We start from the raw sequence: 13126 nt of genomic DNA, 5'->3' as shown, positions 1-13126 counted from the left end.
CTCTCTCTCAAAAATAAATAAACATTCAAAAAAAGAAAGCTAAATTTTTATCTATTTCATGTTATTTGAAAGCTCGTGTTTGTTGATTCTTTTTTTTTTTCCGCAGAGGCAATGGTTGATTCCTTAATTTTTTAAAGAATTCAATATCATAAGCAAATTCTTTTAATTTGTGAAAAGCTGCTGGTCTACACTCCTCAGCTGCCTAGCAATATACCTCTTTTTTGGGGGTATATTTCTTTTTTTCTTTTATTCTGAGTCTGATGGGCACACAAGATCATCCATTTTGGGTTTCTCTTCACCTCTAAATGAAGGTTGTCCTTTGTGAGGGAGGGTTCTAGAAGTTCAGTGGTAGGAAACAGGGAGACTCCGGCATTTTAGAACACACAGTCATTCTTAATCTCATGTTGCTTCAGACACACCACTGCTCCAGGCCAGCAAGAATGTTTTTCTGGTTTAGGGTGAAGCCACTCATTTAGTAAGTATTTTGCATGATGACTTAGCATTGATTTACCATCTCCTGACCAAGATCAGGAGAACTTCCTGAACTCAGAACCGCCTCCCTCTCACTGATTGTTCTGTTTGGCCACAGTATTAGTTCCCTAAGATTAACCTCCAACGAGGTTACATCTGTAGGTTTCTGTTTGTTCCTCTCCTTCCTCTGCTAATAAGCTGTGTTAATAAGAACTTAGCAGCTAGCTTGCCCTTCTAAGCAAGGAATACATGACTTGGGCGTTTGTTGCTATCACATTCTTTAAGTATTTGCTGATCATTTATTACCACTCTTATGGTGCAAAAGGGGCACCGAATCTCGCCAACACAGCCAGAACTTGCTTTCCTACCTCTTGCCCAGATCTGTACTTAAGGTGGAAACTTTGGTGAGGAAGCAGGCAGAGGTAATAAACCGATTCAAAATCCGAGCTGAGGTTGAGCTTGTGTATGAGGACCGGCAACAAGGCCAGTGGACAGGGAACACAGAATGTGCTCTGCAGGCAGGCGGAGACCACCGGGGCCTGCTCAGGGTCCTCTCCTGGTGTCTCCGGCAGCTCCGTCTGATTTTCACAGCAACTCACCGCCATGCTTGGTACCGGTGTCGGCTTTCTGGCTTTCTTTTTTAAAGCTGTGGTGTCCGATCTAGTGCCCAGCTTTTCCCCTGCAAGCCGACACCTCTGATCCATTCTGTACCAACCCCAGTTTGAAGCTTCGTCCTTCCATGATTCCTTCTCTTATGGTTTGTACTGTGTCTTTTGAAGGAAAAAAAATACAAAATTTTGTTTCTGGTTTGTTTTCGTTTTTTTTTTTTTTTTAGAAATCCAATTCCAGGTGGTCTCCAGTTAAAGGGAGAAAACGTCAGCTTGATTGTCCCTGCCTCTAGATTTGCTAGCAATTTTCCTTAGAATTTACCACTTTTCTGAGTCTGATCATATCAGTGTAGCAGAGCTGATCAGATGTGGTGATGCTGACCCAAGCTAACAAATCTCACACAAAGTATAAAAGCAGAATGCTGACTTGCTAAATTTCACCAGGAGTTATGACCATAAAGGGACAGAATGTTCACATCTCCATAGCTGGTGCCTGGTTTTTCCTCGTGTGCAAGCTAAATAGAAAGATAATTTATTAGAGGACAATTCAATAAGGATGAATCAAAATAAAATGAGTCAGTGTGATGTTGAGACTGTTTGGTTATTATCACGCCTAATGCCTTGATGTTCCCATCTCTACAATAGGACCCCATCTATCAGAGAGACCAAATGCTCATGTTAGCCTCGGGGTTCCAGGATGGTCAGAACTAGAACAATCTCAGCCAACATTTGCATCTAATTCTTTTTCCCCATGCTTTCAGCTGAAAAAAAAAATACGGATAGTAGACATGATCATTTCTCATGTTCTTTTCTTCCTCCAGGCGTGTGGTAATATTGTACCGTCTCACCTGTGGGCATCAGACATAAGCATATGGTTTCCTTTAGCCAATTAGTTGAGAATGAAGACCGTTAAGAGCCAGAATGTGGCTTGCAACCTTCTCCTTCCCCTGCCAGAGTGATTAATGATGCCTTCTTCATCCTGTGTCTCCAAGTGAGAATGATGTGAAGAGTCTCAAACAAACCCACATCATAAGCAAGGCATAAAACTTTCTTATTTTAGACCACTAATATTTGGGGATTGTTTGTTACCATGGCAAAATGAGGCTCATGTTGGTGGATACAGATACTGGTACCCTGTCATAGGGAGTGCTATAAAACAAACTTAAATATGTGGTATCAGCTTCGTGGGTTATATGGCAGACAGTGAGGTCAATTTATCACAGACTGGAAGAGGGAGGGTCAGTATTACTCAGTGGCTAAATTCTTGTTAAAGGAACAACTACTTAGCAGGTATGATGAGGTGTTCATACAGGCTCTGGGTATCCGTGGCTAAGTGGAGAAAGAGAAAGAGGTAAGGGGAAGAGAAAGCCAAGAAATACACAGTAAGACTTGTGACACAAAAGAAATCCGGGTGTGGTCGTGGCTCACACAGCTGACTGCAATGAGACAGAAAAGCCAAAAATGCGTTTTAGAAAACTGTGCTGCAAAAAAGAATCAACAGCCTAGACTAAAATAAATCACGACAATTTGATACTTACAAAGATCCTGGGGCTCCCAACTGTATACAGGCAAGAAGTGAGCTGACAGAGCTGCTCAGTTTCCAGGAAGATATCTTGCCAATGTCCCACTCAGATATAGCCAAGGAGGATCATGTAAAACAAACAAAAGAACTACACAGAGTGTGAATTTAGGGAGAAAACTGGACAAGTTAGCTACTCCCAAGGAGGAAAACTAGACCTTATTTAAGAATCATTCCCTGCCAGGAATTGGGGGGAATCCTTACTAGGTCTTTGCAGAAGTTTTTCAGAACTGCTACAGAGAAGACTATGTTATGTGGGACAAGTGTATACTATGTGGTCCCAGTTCTTCCTCTCCAAAATTATCTCCTGCAGCTATCTGTCCTGGTTCCATTACTGCACATTGGATTTTGGAGAAGTTCCTAGACCTTCAAATTCAAGAAGAGCCACATCCAGACCTAACATCAAGATACTGTCTAAAACCAGCATATTCCTTAGAAACTCTGGGTTGTAGAATTGATGTCACGAGTAGGAAGAACTTTTGCATCGCTTCCCTTGGGTAGGCTGCATATTTTCCATGTGGGTAGGAGAAAAGACTAAATATTTTCTTAGTAGATTGTGAACTATGACAGTCATTAGGGCTGTTTACCCATCTTTTAGTTATTCCCCTTCTGCAAACCTGAGAGGATTGCAATTGCACAATCTTTTGATGAGAGCCATGGCCATTTGACCTGGATTTGGCTGAGAAAACACGAGCAGCTATGATGTGTGTGATGTCCAGAAAAAAGTCTTTAATAGTCAGTGCGTGCTTTGTTATTCCCATCTCTCCCTGGTGACTGGCCCCATTCCAGGTGGTGAAAGCTCCGTCATCCTATGTGCCCGTGTGACTGATGTGAAATGAGCACGTAGCATAAGCAATAAATGAAACTAGGATGTTTTAGTCACAGTTTAGGAGCATTTTTACATCCTGACCTATACAGCCCCAAACTCGACTAAATAAATTAAACAAAACAGCAAACATTCTAGCCTATTTTCCTCATGATTTCAAGAATCCTAAACAGAATACAGGCATACCCCCAATGGACTGCATTCTTTTCAAATTGAAGGTCTGTGGCAAACCCGTGTCCAGTGAGTCTATCGGCGCCATTTCCCAACAGTATTTGCTCGTGTCGTGTGTGTCACAGTTTGGTCATTCTCAAAATACTGCAAACTTTTTCATTATTATTATGTTTGTTATGGTGATCTGTGATCGGTGATCACTGAAAGCTCAGATGATGATTTATGTTTTTTTAGTAATAAGGTTTTTTTTTAAATTAAGCTATGTATATTTTTTAGACATAATGCTATTGTGTATCATGCCAGCACAGTATACAACACAGTGTACACATGTCAGTATAGTGTAGTGTACACTATAGTATAGACTAGAGTGTAAACATAGCTTTTATATGCACTGGGAAATCAAAACACTCATTTGACTCATTTTATTGTGATATTCACTTGTTTGCAGTGGTCTGCAGCCAAACCTGCAAAATCTCCAAGGTCTGCCAGTATTAGCAAAGGGAACAATTCTCTCCAAAAATGCACCATAAACAAGTTAGATGCAGCTCAGGAATGCGACAATATTTTAATATAAGAAAATGGGTAAGTGTCATTCACTGCATCAACAGATTGTAGAACGAGCCATATGCTCATCTTAATAGATACAAAAAAAAATGTGATGGGGAGTCTGGGTGGCTCAGTCAGTTAAGCATCTGATTCTTGATTTCAGCTCAGGTCATGGTCTTGCAGTTCATGAGTTCGAGCCCACGTCAGGCTCTGCGCTGGCAGCATGGAGCCTGCTTGAGATTCTCTCTCTCCCTCTCTCTCTGCCCCTCCCCCACTCACTAGTGTGCAGGTTCTCTCTCTCTAAATAAATAAATAAACTTAAAAAAAGAAAAGAAAAAATCTGATAAAATTCAAGACCCGTTCAATAAGCTAAAAACAGCAGGAAACTAATTTAGCTTCATATAAGATAACAACAAAACTCCTTATGATACGCACAATTATAAATGGGAAAACACTGGAATTATTCCCTTTAGATTTAAGAACAAGATAGGGATTCCCACTTTTACTGCTGTTTAACAGTACTAGAAATCTGAGATTGGCATAAGATAAATAAAATAAATTAAGGGCATAAAGATTGGAAGAGAAGAAATAAAAGTGGGAAGGGAAGTGGAAGGGAAGAAATAAAAATTACTGCATATGTTACTGTTTTCATAGGAAATTTAAAAGTATAAATTTTCCCATTTAAGGGTGAACATTCAAGTATCCTGTGACCTGGCATTTATACTTTTACCTACTTGTCCAATTGAACTTTAGCATATAGGTACCAGGATACATGTATAGGAATCCATAGTTATCCTATGCATAATAGCAAAAGCCTAGAAAAAGAAATGTCCAGTATCCAATGTTTATAGCAGCACTATCAACAATAGCCAAATTATGGAAACAGCCCAAATGTCCATCAACTGATGAATGGATAAAGAAGATGTGGTATATATATACATACAATGGAATACTACTTGGCAATAAGAAAGAATGAAATCCTGCCATTTGCAATGACATGGATGGAACTGAGGTATTATGCTAAGTGAAATAAGTCAGAGAAAGAGAGATATCATATTTTCCCTTATATGGGGAACTTGAGAAACTTAACAGAAGACCATGGAGGAAGGGAAGGGGAAAAAATAGTCTCAAAGAGAGGCATGCAAACCATAAGAGACTCTTAAATACAGAGAAAAAAAAATGAGGGTTGATGGAGGGGGGCGCTGGAGGAGAGGGAGAAATGGGTGATGGGCAATGAGGAGGGCACTTGTTGGGATGAGCACTGGGTGCTGTATGAAGCCATGAATCATGGAAATCTACCCCCAAAACCAAGAGCACACTGTATACACTGTATGTTAGTGAACTTGACAATAAAATATATTTAAAAAAAAGAAATGTTCATTGAGAGAAAATGAATAAGTTTGATACAGTCACCCACTAGAATATTATGCAGGATTGAGAATGAATAAATTCCAGCTACATACATCACAGATAAATTTTAGTTATCTAATGCTGGGTAAAAAAGGTAAGTCTTAGAAGAAACATACAATATGATGTCCTTTATGTAAAGTTTCAAAACTAGCAATAAAAATCTCTACATAAATTAGGATATAAAAAAGTCTAATTGTACGTTAACTAACTGGAATTTAAATAAAAATTTGGAGGGGTGCTTGGGTGGCTCGGTCAGTCGAGCATCTGACTCTTGACCTCAGCTCAAGTCTTGATCTCAGGGTCATGAGTTCAAGCCCCATGATGGACTCTGTGCTGGGCATGAAGCCTACTTGAAAAAAATATTTTGCGAGACTTTTGGGGAAGATGGCGGTGTAGGAGGACGCTGGGCTCACTGCGCGTCCTGCTGATCACTTACATTCCACCTACACCTGCCTAACTAACCCAGAAAACCACCAGAAGACTAGCAGAACGGAGTATCCGGAGCCCAGCGCAGACGAGAGGCCCATGGAAGAGGGTAGGAAGGGTGGCGAGGCGGTGCGCGCTCCACGGACTGGCGGGAGGGAGCTGGGGCCGAGGGGCGGCCCTCCGGCCAAGCAGAGCCCCCGAGTCCGGCTGGCAAAAGTGGAGGGGCCGGACGGAGTATGTTCCAACAGCAAGCGGGACTTAGCATCTGGGAGGTCATAAGTCAACAACTCTGCTCGGAAAGCGGGAAGGCTGGAGGACAAAGGGAGGGAGAGCTGCTGAGCCCCGGGATGACAGAACTCAGTTTGTTGGGGAACAAAGGCGCTCGCCAGCGCCATCTCCCTCGCCCATCCCCCAGCCAAAACCCCAAAGGGAACCAGTTCCTGCCAGGGAACTTGCTGGCTCTGCGCTCCCTCCGGCAGCGGGTCTGACTCCCTCCGGCTGCCACAGGGCCCCTCCTGAAGTGGATTACCTAAGGAGAAGCGAGCTAAGCCTGCCCCTCCTGCCCCCGTGCACCTTGCCTACCCACCCCAGCTAATACGCCAGACCCCCAGCACCACAAGCCTGGCAGTGTGCAAGTAGCCCAGACGGGCCACGCCACCCCACAGTGAATCCCGCCCCTAGGAGAGGGGAAGAGAAGGCACACACCAGTCTGACTGTGGCCCCAGTGGTGGGCTGGGGGCAGACATCAGGTCGGACTGCGGCCCCGCCCACCAACTCGAGTTATACACCACAGCACAGGGGAAGTGCCCTGCAGGTCCTCACCACTCCAGGGACTATCCAAAATGACCAAACGGAAGAATTCCCCTCCGAAGAATCTCCAGGAAATAATAACAGCTAATGAACTGATCAAAAAGGATTTAAATAATATAACAGAAAGTGAATTTAGAATAATAGTCATAAAATTAATCGCTGGGCTTGAAAACAGTATAGAGGACAGCAGAGAATCTCTTGCTACAGAGATCAAGGGACTAGGGAGCAGTCACGAGGAGCTGAAAAATGCTTTAAACGAAATGCAAAACAAAATGGAAACCACGACGGCTCGGATTGAAGAGGCAGAGGAGAGAATAGGTGAACTAGAAGATAAAGTTATGGAAAGAGAGGAAGCTGAGAAAAAGAGAGATAAAAAAATCCAGGAGTATGAGGGGAAAATTAGAGAACTAAGTGAAACACTAAAAAGAAATAATATACGCATAATAGGTATCCCAGAGGAGGAAGAGAGGGAAAGGTGCTGAAGGGGTACTTGAAGAAATAATAGCTGAGAACTTCCCTGAACTGGGGAAGGAAAAAGGCATTGAAATCCAAGAGGCACAGAGAACTCCCTCCAGACGTAACTTGAATCGATCTTCTGCACGACATATCATAGTGAAACTGGCAAAATACAAAAGGATAAAGAGAAAATTCTGAAAGCAGCAAGGGGTAAACGTGCCCTCACATATAAAGGGAGACCTATAAGACTCGTGACTGATCTCTCTTTTGAAACTTGGCAGGCCAGAAAGAATTGGCATAAGATCTTTAATCTGCTGAACAGGAAAAATATGCAGCCGAGAATCCTTTATCCAGCAAGTCTGTCACTTAGAATAGAAGGAGACATAAAGGTCTTCCCAAACAAACAAAAACAGAAGGAATTTGTCACCACTAAACCAGCCCTACAAGAGATCCTAAGGGGGATCCTGTGAGACAAAGTACCAGAGACATCACTACAAGCATAAATCATACAGACATCACAATGACTCTAAACCCGTATCTTTCTATAATAACACTGAATGTAAATGGATTAAATGCGCTAACCAAAAGACATAGGGTATCAGAATGGAAAAAAAAACAAGACCCATCTATTTGCTGTCTACAAGAGACTCATTTTAGATCTGAGGACACCTTTAGGTTGAGAGTGAGGGGATGGAGAACTATTTATCATGCTACCGGAAGCCAAAAGAAAGCTGGAGTAACCATACTTATATCAGACAAACTAGACTTTAAATTAAAGGCTGTAACAAGAGATGTAGAAGGGCATTATATAATAATTACAGGGTCTATCCACCAGGAAGAGCTAACAATTATAAATGTCTATGCGCCGAATACCGGAGCCCCCAAATATATAAAACAATTACTCATAAACATAAGCAACCTTATTGATAAGAATGTGGTAATTGCAGGGGACTTTAACACTCCACTTACAGAAATGGATAGATCATCTAGACACATGGTCAATAAAGAAACAAGGGCCCTGAATGACACATTGGATCAGATGGACTTGACATATATTTAGAACTCTGCATCCCAAAGCAACAGAATATACTTTCTTCTTGAGTGCACATGGAACATTCTCCAAGATAGATCATATACTGGGTCACAAAACAGCCCTTCATAAGTATACAAGAATTGAAATTATACCATGCATACTTTCAGACCACAATGCTATGAAGCTTGAAATCAACCACAGGAAAAAGTCTGGAAAACCTCCAAAAGCATGGAGGTTAAAGAACACCCTACTAAAGAATGAATGGGTCAACCAGGCAATTAGAGAAGAAATTAAAAAATATATGGAAACAAACGAAAATGAAAATACAACAATCCAAACGCTTTGGGAGGCAGCGAAGGCAGTCCTGAGAGGAAAATACATCGCAATCCAGGCCTATCTCAAGAAACCAGAAAAATCCCAGATACCAAATCTAACATCACACCTAAAGGAACTAGAAGCAGAACAGCAAAGGCAGCCTAAACCCAGCAGAAGAAGAGAAATAATAAAGATCAGAGCAGAAATAAACAATATAGGATCTAAAAAAATGGTAGAGCAGATCAACGAAACCAAGAGTTGGTTTTTTGAAAAAATAAACAAAATTGACAAACCTCTAGCCAGGCTTCTCAAAAAGAAAAGGGAGATGACCCAAATCGATAAAATCATGAATGAAAATGGAATTGTTACAACCAATCCCTCAGAGATACAAACAATTATCAGGGAATACTATGAAAAATTATATGCCAACAAATTGGACAACCTGGAAGAAATGGACAAATTCCTAAACACCCACACTCTTCCAAAACTCAATCAGGAGAAAAGAGAAAGCTTGAACAGACCCATAACCAGCGAAGAAATTGAATCAGTTATCAAAAATCTCCCAACAAATAAGAGTCCAGGACCAGATGGCTTCCCAGGGGAGTTCTACCAGACGTTTAAAGCAGAGATAATACCTATCCTTCTCAAGCTGTTCCAAGAAATAGAAAGGGAAGGAAAACTTCCAGACTCCTTCTATGAAGCCAGTATTACTTTGATTCCTAAACCAGACAGAGACCCAGTAAAAAAAGAGAACTACAGGCCAATATCCCTGATGAATATGGATGCAAAAATTCTCAATAAGATACTAGCAAATCGAATTCAACAGCATATAAAAAGAATTATTCACCATGATCAAGTGGGATTCATTCCTGGGATGCAGGGCTGGTTCAACATTCGCAAATCAATCAATGTGATACATCACATTAATAAAAAAAAAAAAAGAACCATATGATCCTGTCAATCGATGCAGAAAAGGCCTTTGACAAAATCCAGTACCCTTTCTTAATAAAAACCCTTGAGAAAGTCAGGATAGAAGGAACATACTTACACATCATAAAAGCCATTTATGAAAAGCCCACAGCTAACATCATCCTCAATGGGGAAAAACTGAGAGCTTTTTCCCTGAGATCAGGAACACGACAGGGATGCCCACTCTCACCGCTGTTGTTTAACATAGCGTTGGAAGTTCTAGCATCAGCAATCAGACAACAAAAGGAAATCAAAGGCATCAAAATTGGCAAAGATGAAGTCAAGCTTTCGCTTTTTGCAGATGACATGATATTATACATGGAAAACCCGATAGACTCCACCAAAAGTCTACTAGACCTGATACATGAATTCAGCAAAGTTGCAGGATACAAAATCAATGTACAGAAATCAGTTGCATTCTTATACACTAACAATGAAGCAAAAGAAAGACAAATAAAGAAACTGATCCCATTCACAACTGCACCAAGAAGCATAAAATACCTAGGAATAAATCTAACCAAAGATGTAAAAGATCTGTATGCCGAAAACTATAGAAAGCTTATGAAGGAAATTGAAGAAGATATAAACAAATGGAAAGACATTCCCTGCTCATGGATTAGAAGAATAAATATTGTCAAAATGTCAATACTACCCAAAGCTATCTACACATTCAATGCAATCCCAATCAAAATTGCACCAGCATTCTTCTCGAAACTAGAACAAGCAATCCTAAAATTCATATGGAACCACAAAAGGCCCCGAATAGCCCAAGTAATTTTGAAGAAGACGACCAAAGCAGGAGGCATCACAATCCCAGACTTTAGCCTCTACTACAAAGCTGTAATCATCAAGACAGCACGGTATTGGCACAAAAACAGACACATAGACCAATGGAATAGAATAGAAACCCCAGAACTAGACCCACAAACGTATGGCCAACTCATCTTTGACAAAGCAGGAAAGAACATCCAATGGAAAAAAGACAGTCTCTTCAACAAATGGTGCTGGGAGAACTGGACAGCAACATGCAGAAGGTTGAAACTAGACCACTTTCTCACACCATTCACAAAAATAAACTCAAAATGGATAAAGGACCTGAATGTGAGACAGGAAACCATCAAAACCCTAGAGGAGAAAGCAGGAAAAAACCTCTCTGACCTCAGCCGTAGCAATCTCTTACTCGACACATCCCCAAAGGCAAGGGAATTAAAAGCAAAAATGAATTACTGGGACCTTATGAAGATAAAAAGCTTCTGCACAGCAAAGGAAACAACCAACAAAACTAAAAGGCAACCAATGGAATGGGAAAAGATATTGGCAAATGACATATCGGACAAAGGGCTAGCATCCAAAATCTATAAAGAGCTCACCAAACTCCACACCCGAAAAACAAATAACCCAGTGAAGAAATGGGCAGAAAACATGAATAGACACTTCTCTCAAGAAGATTTCCGGATGGCCAACAGGCACATGAAAAGATGCTCAACGTCGCTCCTTATCAGGGAAATACAAATCAAAACCACACTCAGATATCACCTCACGCCAGTCAGAGTGGCCAAAATGAACAAATCAGGAGACTATAGATGCTGGCGAGGATGTGGAGAAACGGGAACCCTCTTGCACTGTTGGTGGGAATGCAAATTGGTGCAGCCACTCTGGAAAGCAGTATGGAGGTTCCTCAGAAAATTAAAAATAGACCTACCCTATGACCCAGCAATAGCACTGCTAGGAATTTACCCAAGGGATACAGGAGTACTGATGCATAGGGGCACTTGTACCCCAATGTTGATAGCAGCACTCTCAACAATAGCCAAATTATGGAAAGAGCCTAAATGTCCATCAACGGATGAATGGATAAAGAAATTGTGGTGTATATATACAATGGAGTACTACATGACAATGAGAAAGAACAAAATATGGCCCTTTGTAGCAACGTGGATGGAACTGGAGAGTGCGATGCTAAGTGAAATAAGCCATACAGAGAAAGACAGATACCATATGTTTTCACTCTTATGTGGATCCTGAGAAACTTAACAGAAACCCATGGAGGAGGGGAAGGAAAAAAAAAAAAAAAGAGGTTAGAGTGGGAGAGAGCCAAAGCATAAGAGACTCTTAAAAACTGAGAACAAACTGAGGGTTGATGGGGGGTGGGAGGGAGGGGAGGGTGGGTGATGGGTATTGAGGAGGGCACATTTTGGGATGAGCAGTGGGTGTTGTATGGAAACCAATTTGACAATAAATTTCATATATTGAAAAAAAAATAAAAGTGTGATACATAATCAAAAAAAATATTTTGCTTTTTTTTTTAATTTGGAAAAAAGTGAACAAATTAAAAAAAACTCTAAAAGGTCATAAACTCAATATTTGATTGAAGGATATATAAGAAGATGTGTCATTATGAGAGGCCCACATAGGTAGACACAAATTATTGATAATATTTTAGTTCTTAGTTTGGGCACTGTATTCATAGATGTTCATTATTAAGTAAAAATTCAAACAATACCAATAAAGTTAGAGATCTATGCACGGACCATTAATTTTAGATATGGAACTGGAACTAGGGTTATACTGATTTTATTCTGTACCTGTGTGTACATCTATGCCAAAAATATAATTATTTGTAAATTCAGAGTCAAGTACAATAGAAAATACACACACACACACACACACACACACACACACACACACACACATATATATATATAAAATTAGACTCTAGACTGATGGACAGACACTCATTTTAACTTACACATACAAGTGAATACCAAGAAGTTAACATGCGAGAAATAATATCTACACCTAAGAGCAGTGGGTTGAAGTCAATGAAATTTTAGAAAGATATTCAAAAAGTAATGACTTATGAAGATGTTGAAGACAACATCAGAAATTGGAAGTGTTCTGTGTACAAACCAATGTTCATCTCTACACAAATTCATGTATTGCAATTTCTCTACTTCTGTTTGTTTAGCTTATAAAGATATGTGACCCTCCCAACCTGGGAACTTGTAAAATAACGATCACCGCTGCACAGATGATACCTGGCCTCAGAATGGTGTTGTCCAGCACTGGGATTTCCTTCAAAAGTATTGGCTTACCAGTGCAGGACTCAGAAAGACTACAGTGTGACTTTTTAGTACGGGAAGTTTCATCTAGTCTGAAGGCCTAAGGTAGAAATAATCAGAAATCACCAAGGAAGACTTTTGCTGTCATCATTTACAGTGCACTGTTACAGACTCTTATCAACATATTGTCCCTTTCTGCTTTTACTCTCTTGGTAGAAAATGCCTAGGGGCGCCTGGGTGGCGCAGTCGGTTAAGCGTCTGACTTCAGCCAGGTCACGATCTTGCGGTCCGTGAGTTCGAGCCCCGCGTCAGGCTCTGGGCTGATGGCTCAGAGCCTGGAACCTGTTTCCGATTCTGTGTCTCCCTCTCTCTCTGCCCCTCCCCCGTTCATGCTCTGTCTCTCTCTGTCCCAAAAATAAATAAAACGTTGAAAGAAAAAAAAAA

The 13126-nt window shown here is 40.9% G+C and overlaps 1 long non-coding RNA gene across 1 annotated transcript; it reads left to right on the top strand.

The window, feature by feature from the left end:
* The first annotated feature begins 242 nt into the window (after positions 1-242).
* LOC123607689 lies at positions 243-12901 on the top strand. The gene is made up of 3 exons (XR_006716852.1): positions 243-475; positions 4104-4237; positions 12589-12901. It is a non-coding gene; the product is annotated as an uncharacterized LOC123607689 (long non-coding RNA).
* The last annotated feature ends 225 nt before the right edge of the window (positions 12902-13126 follow it).

Source organism: Leopardus geoffroyi, chromosome A2 (genome assembly GCF_018350155.1).
Source record: "Leopardus geoffroyi isolate Oge1 chromosome A2, O.geoffroyi_Oge1_pat1.0, whole genome shotgun sequence".
Classification (NCBI taxonomy): domain Eukaryota; kingdom Metazoa; phylum Chordata; class Mammalia; order Carnivora; family Felidae; genus Leopardus; species Leopardus geoffroyi.
This window is presented reverse-complemented; position numbering and strand designations above follow the sequence as displayed.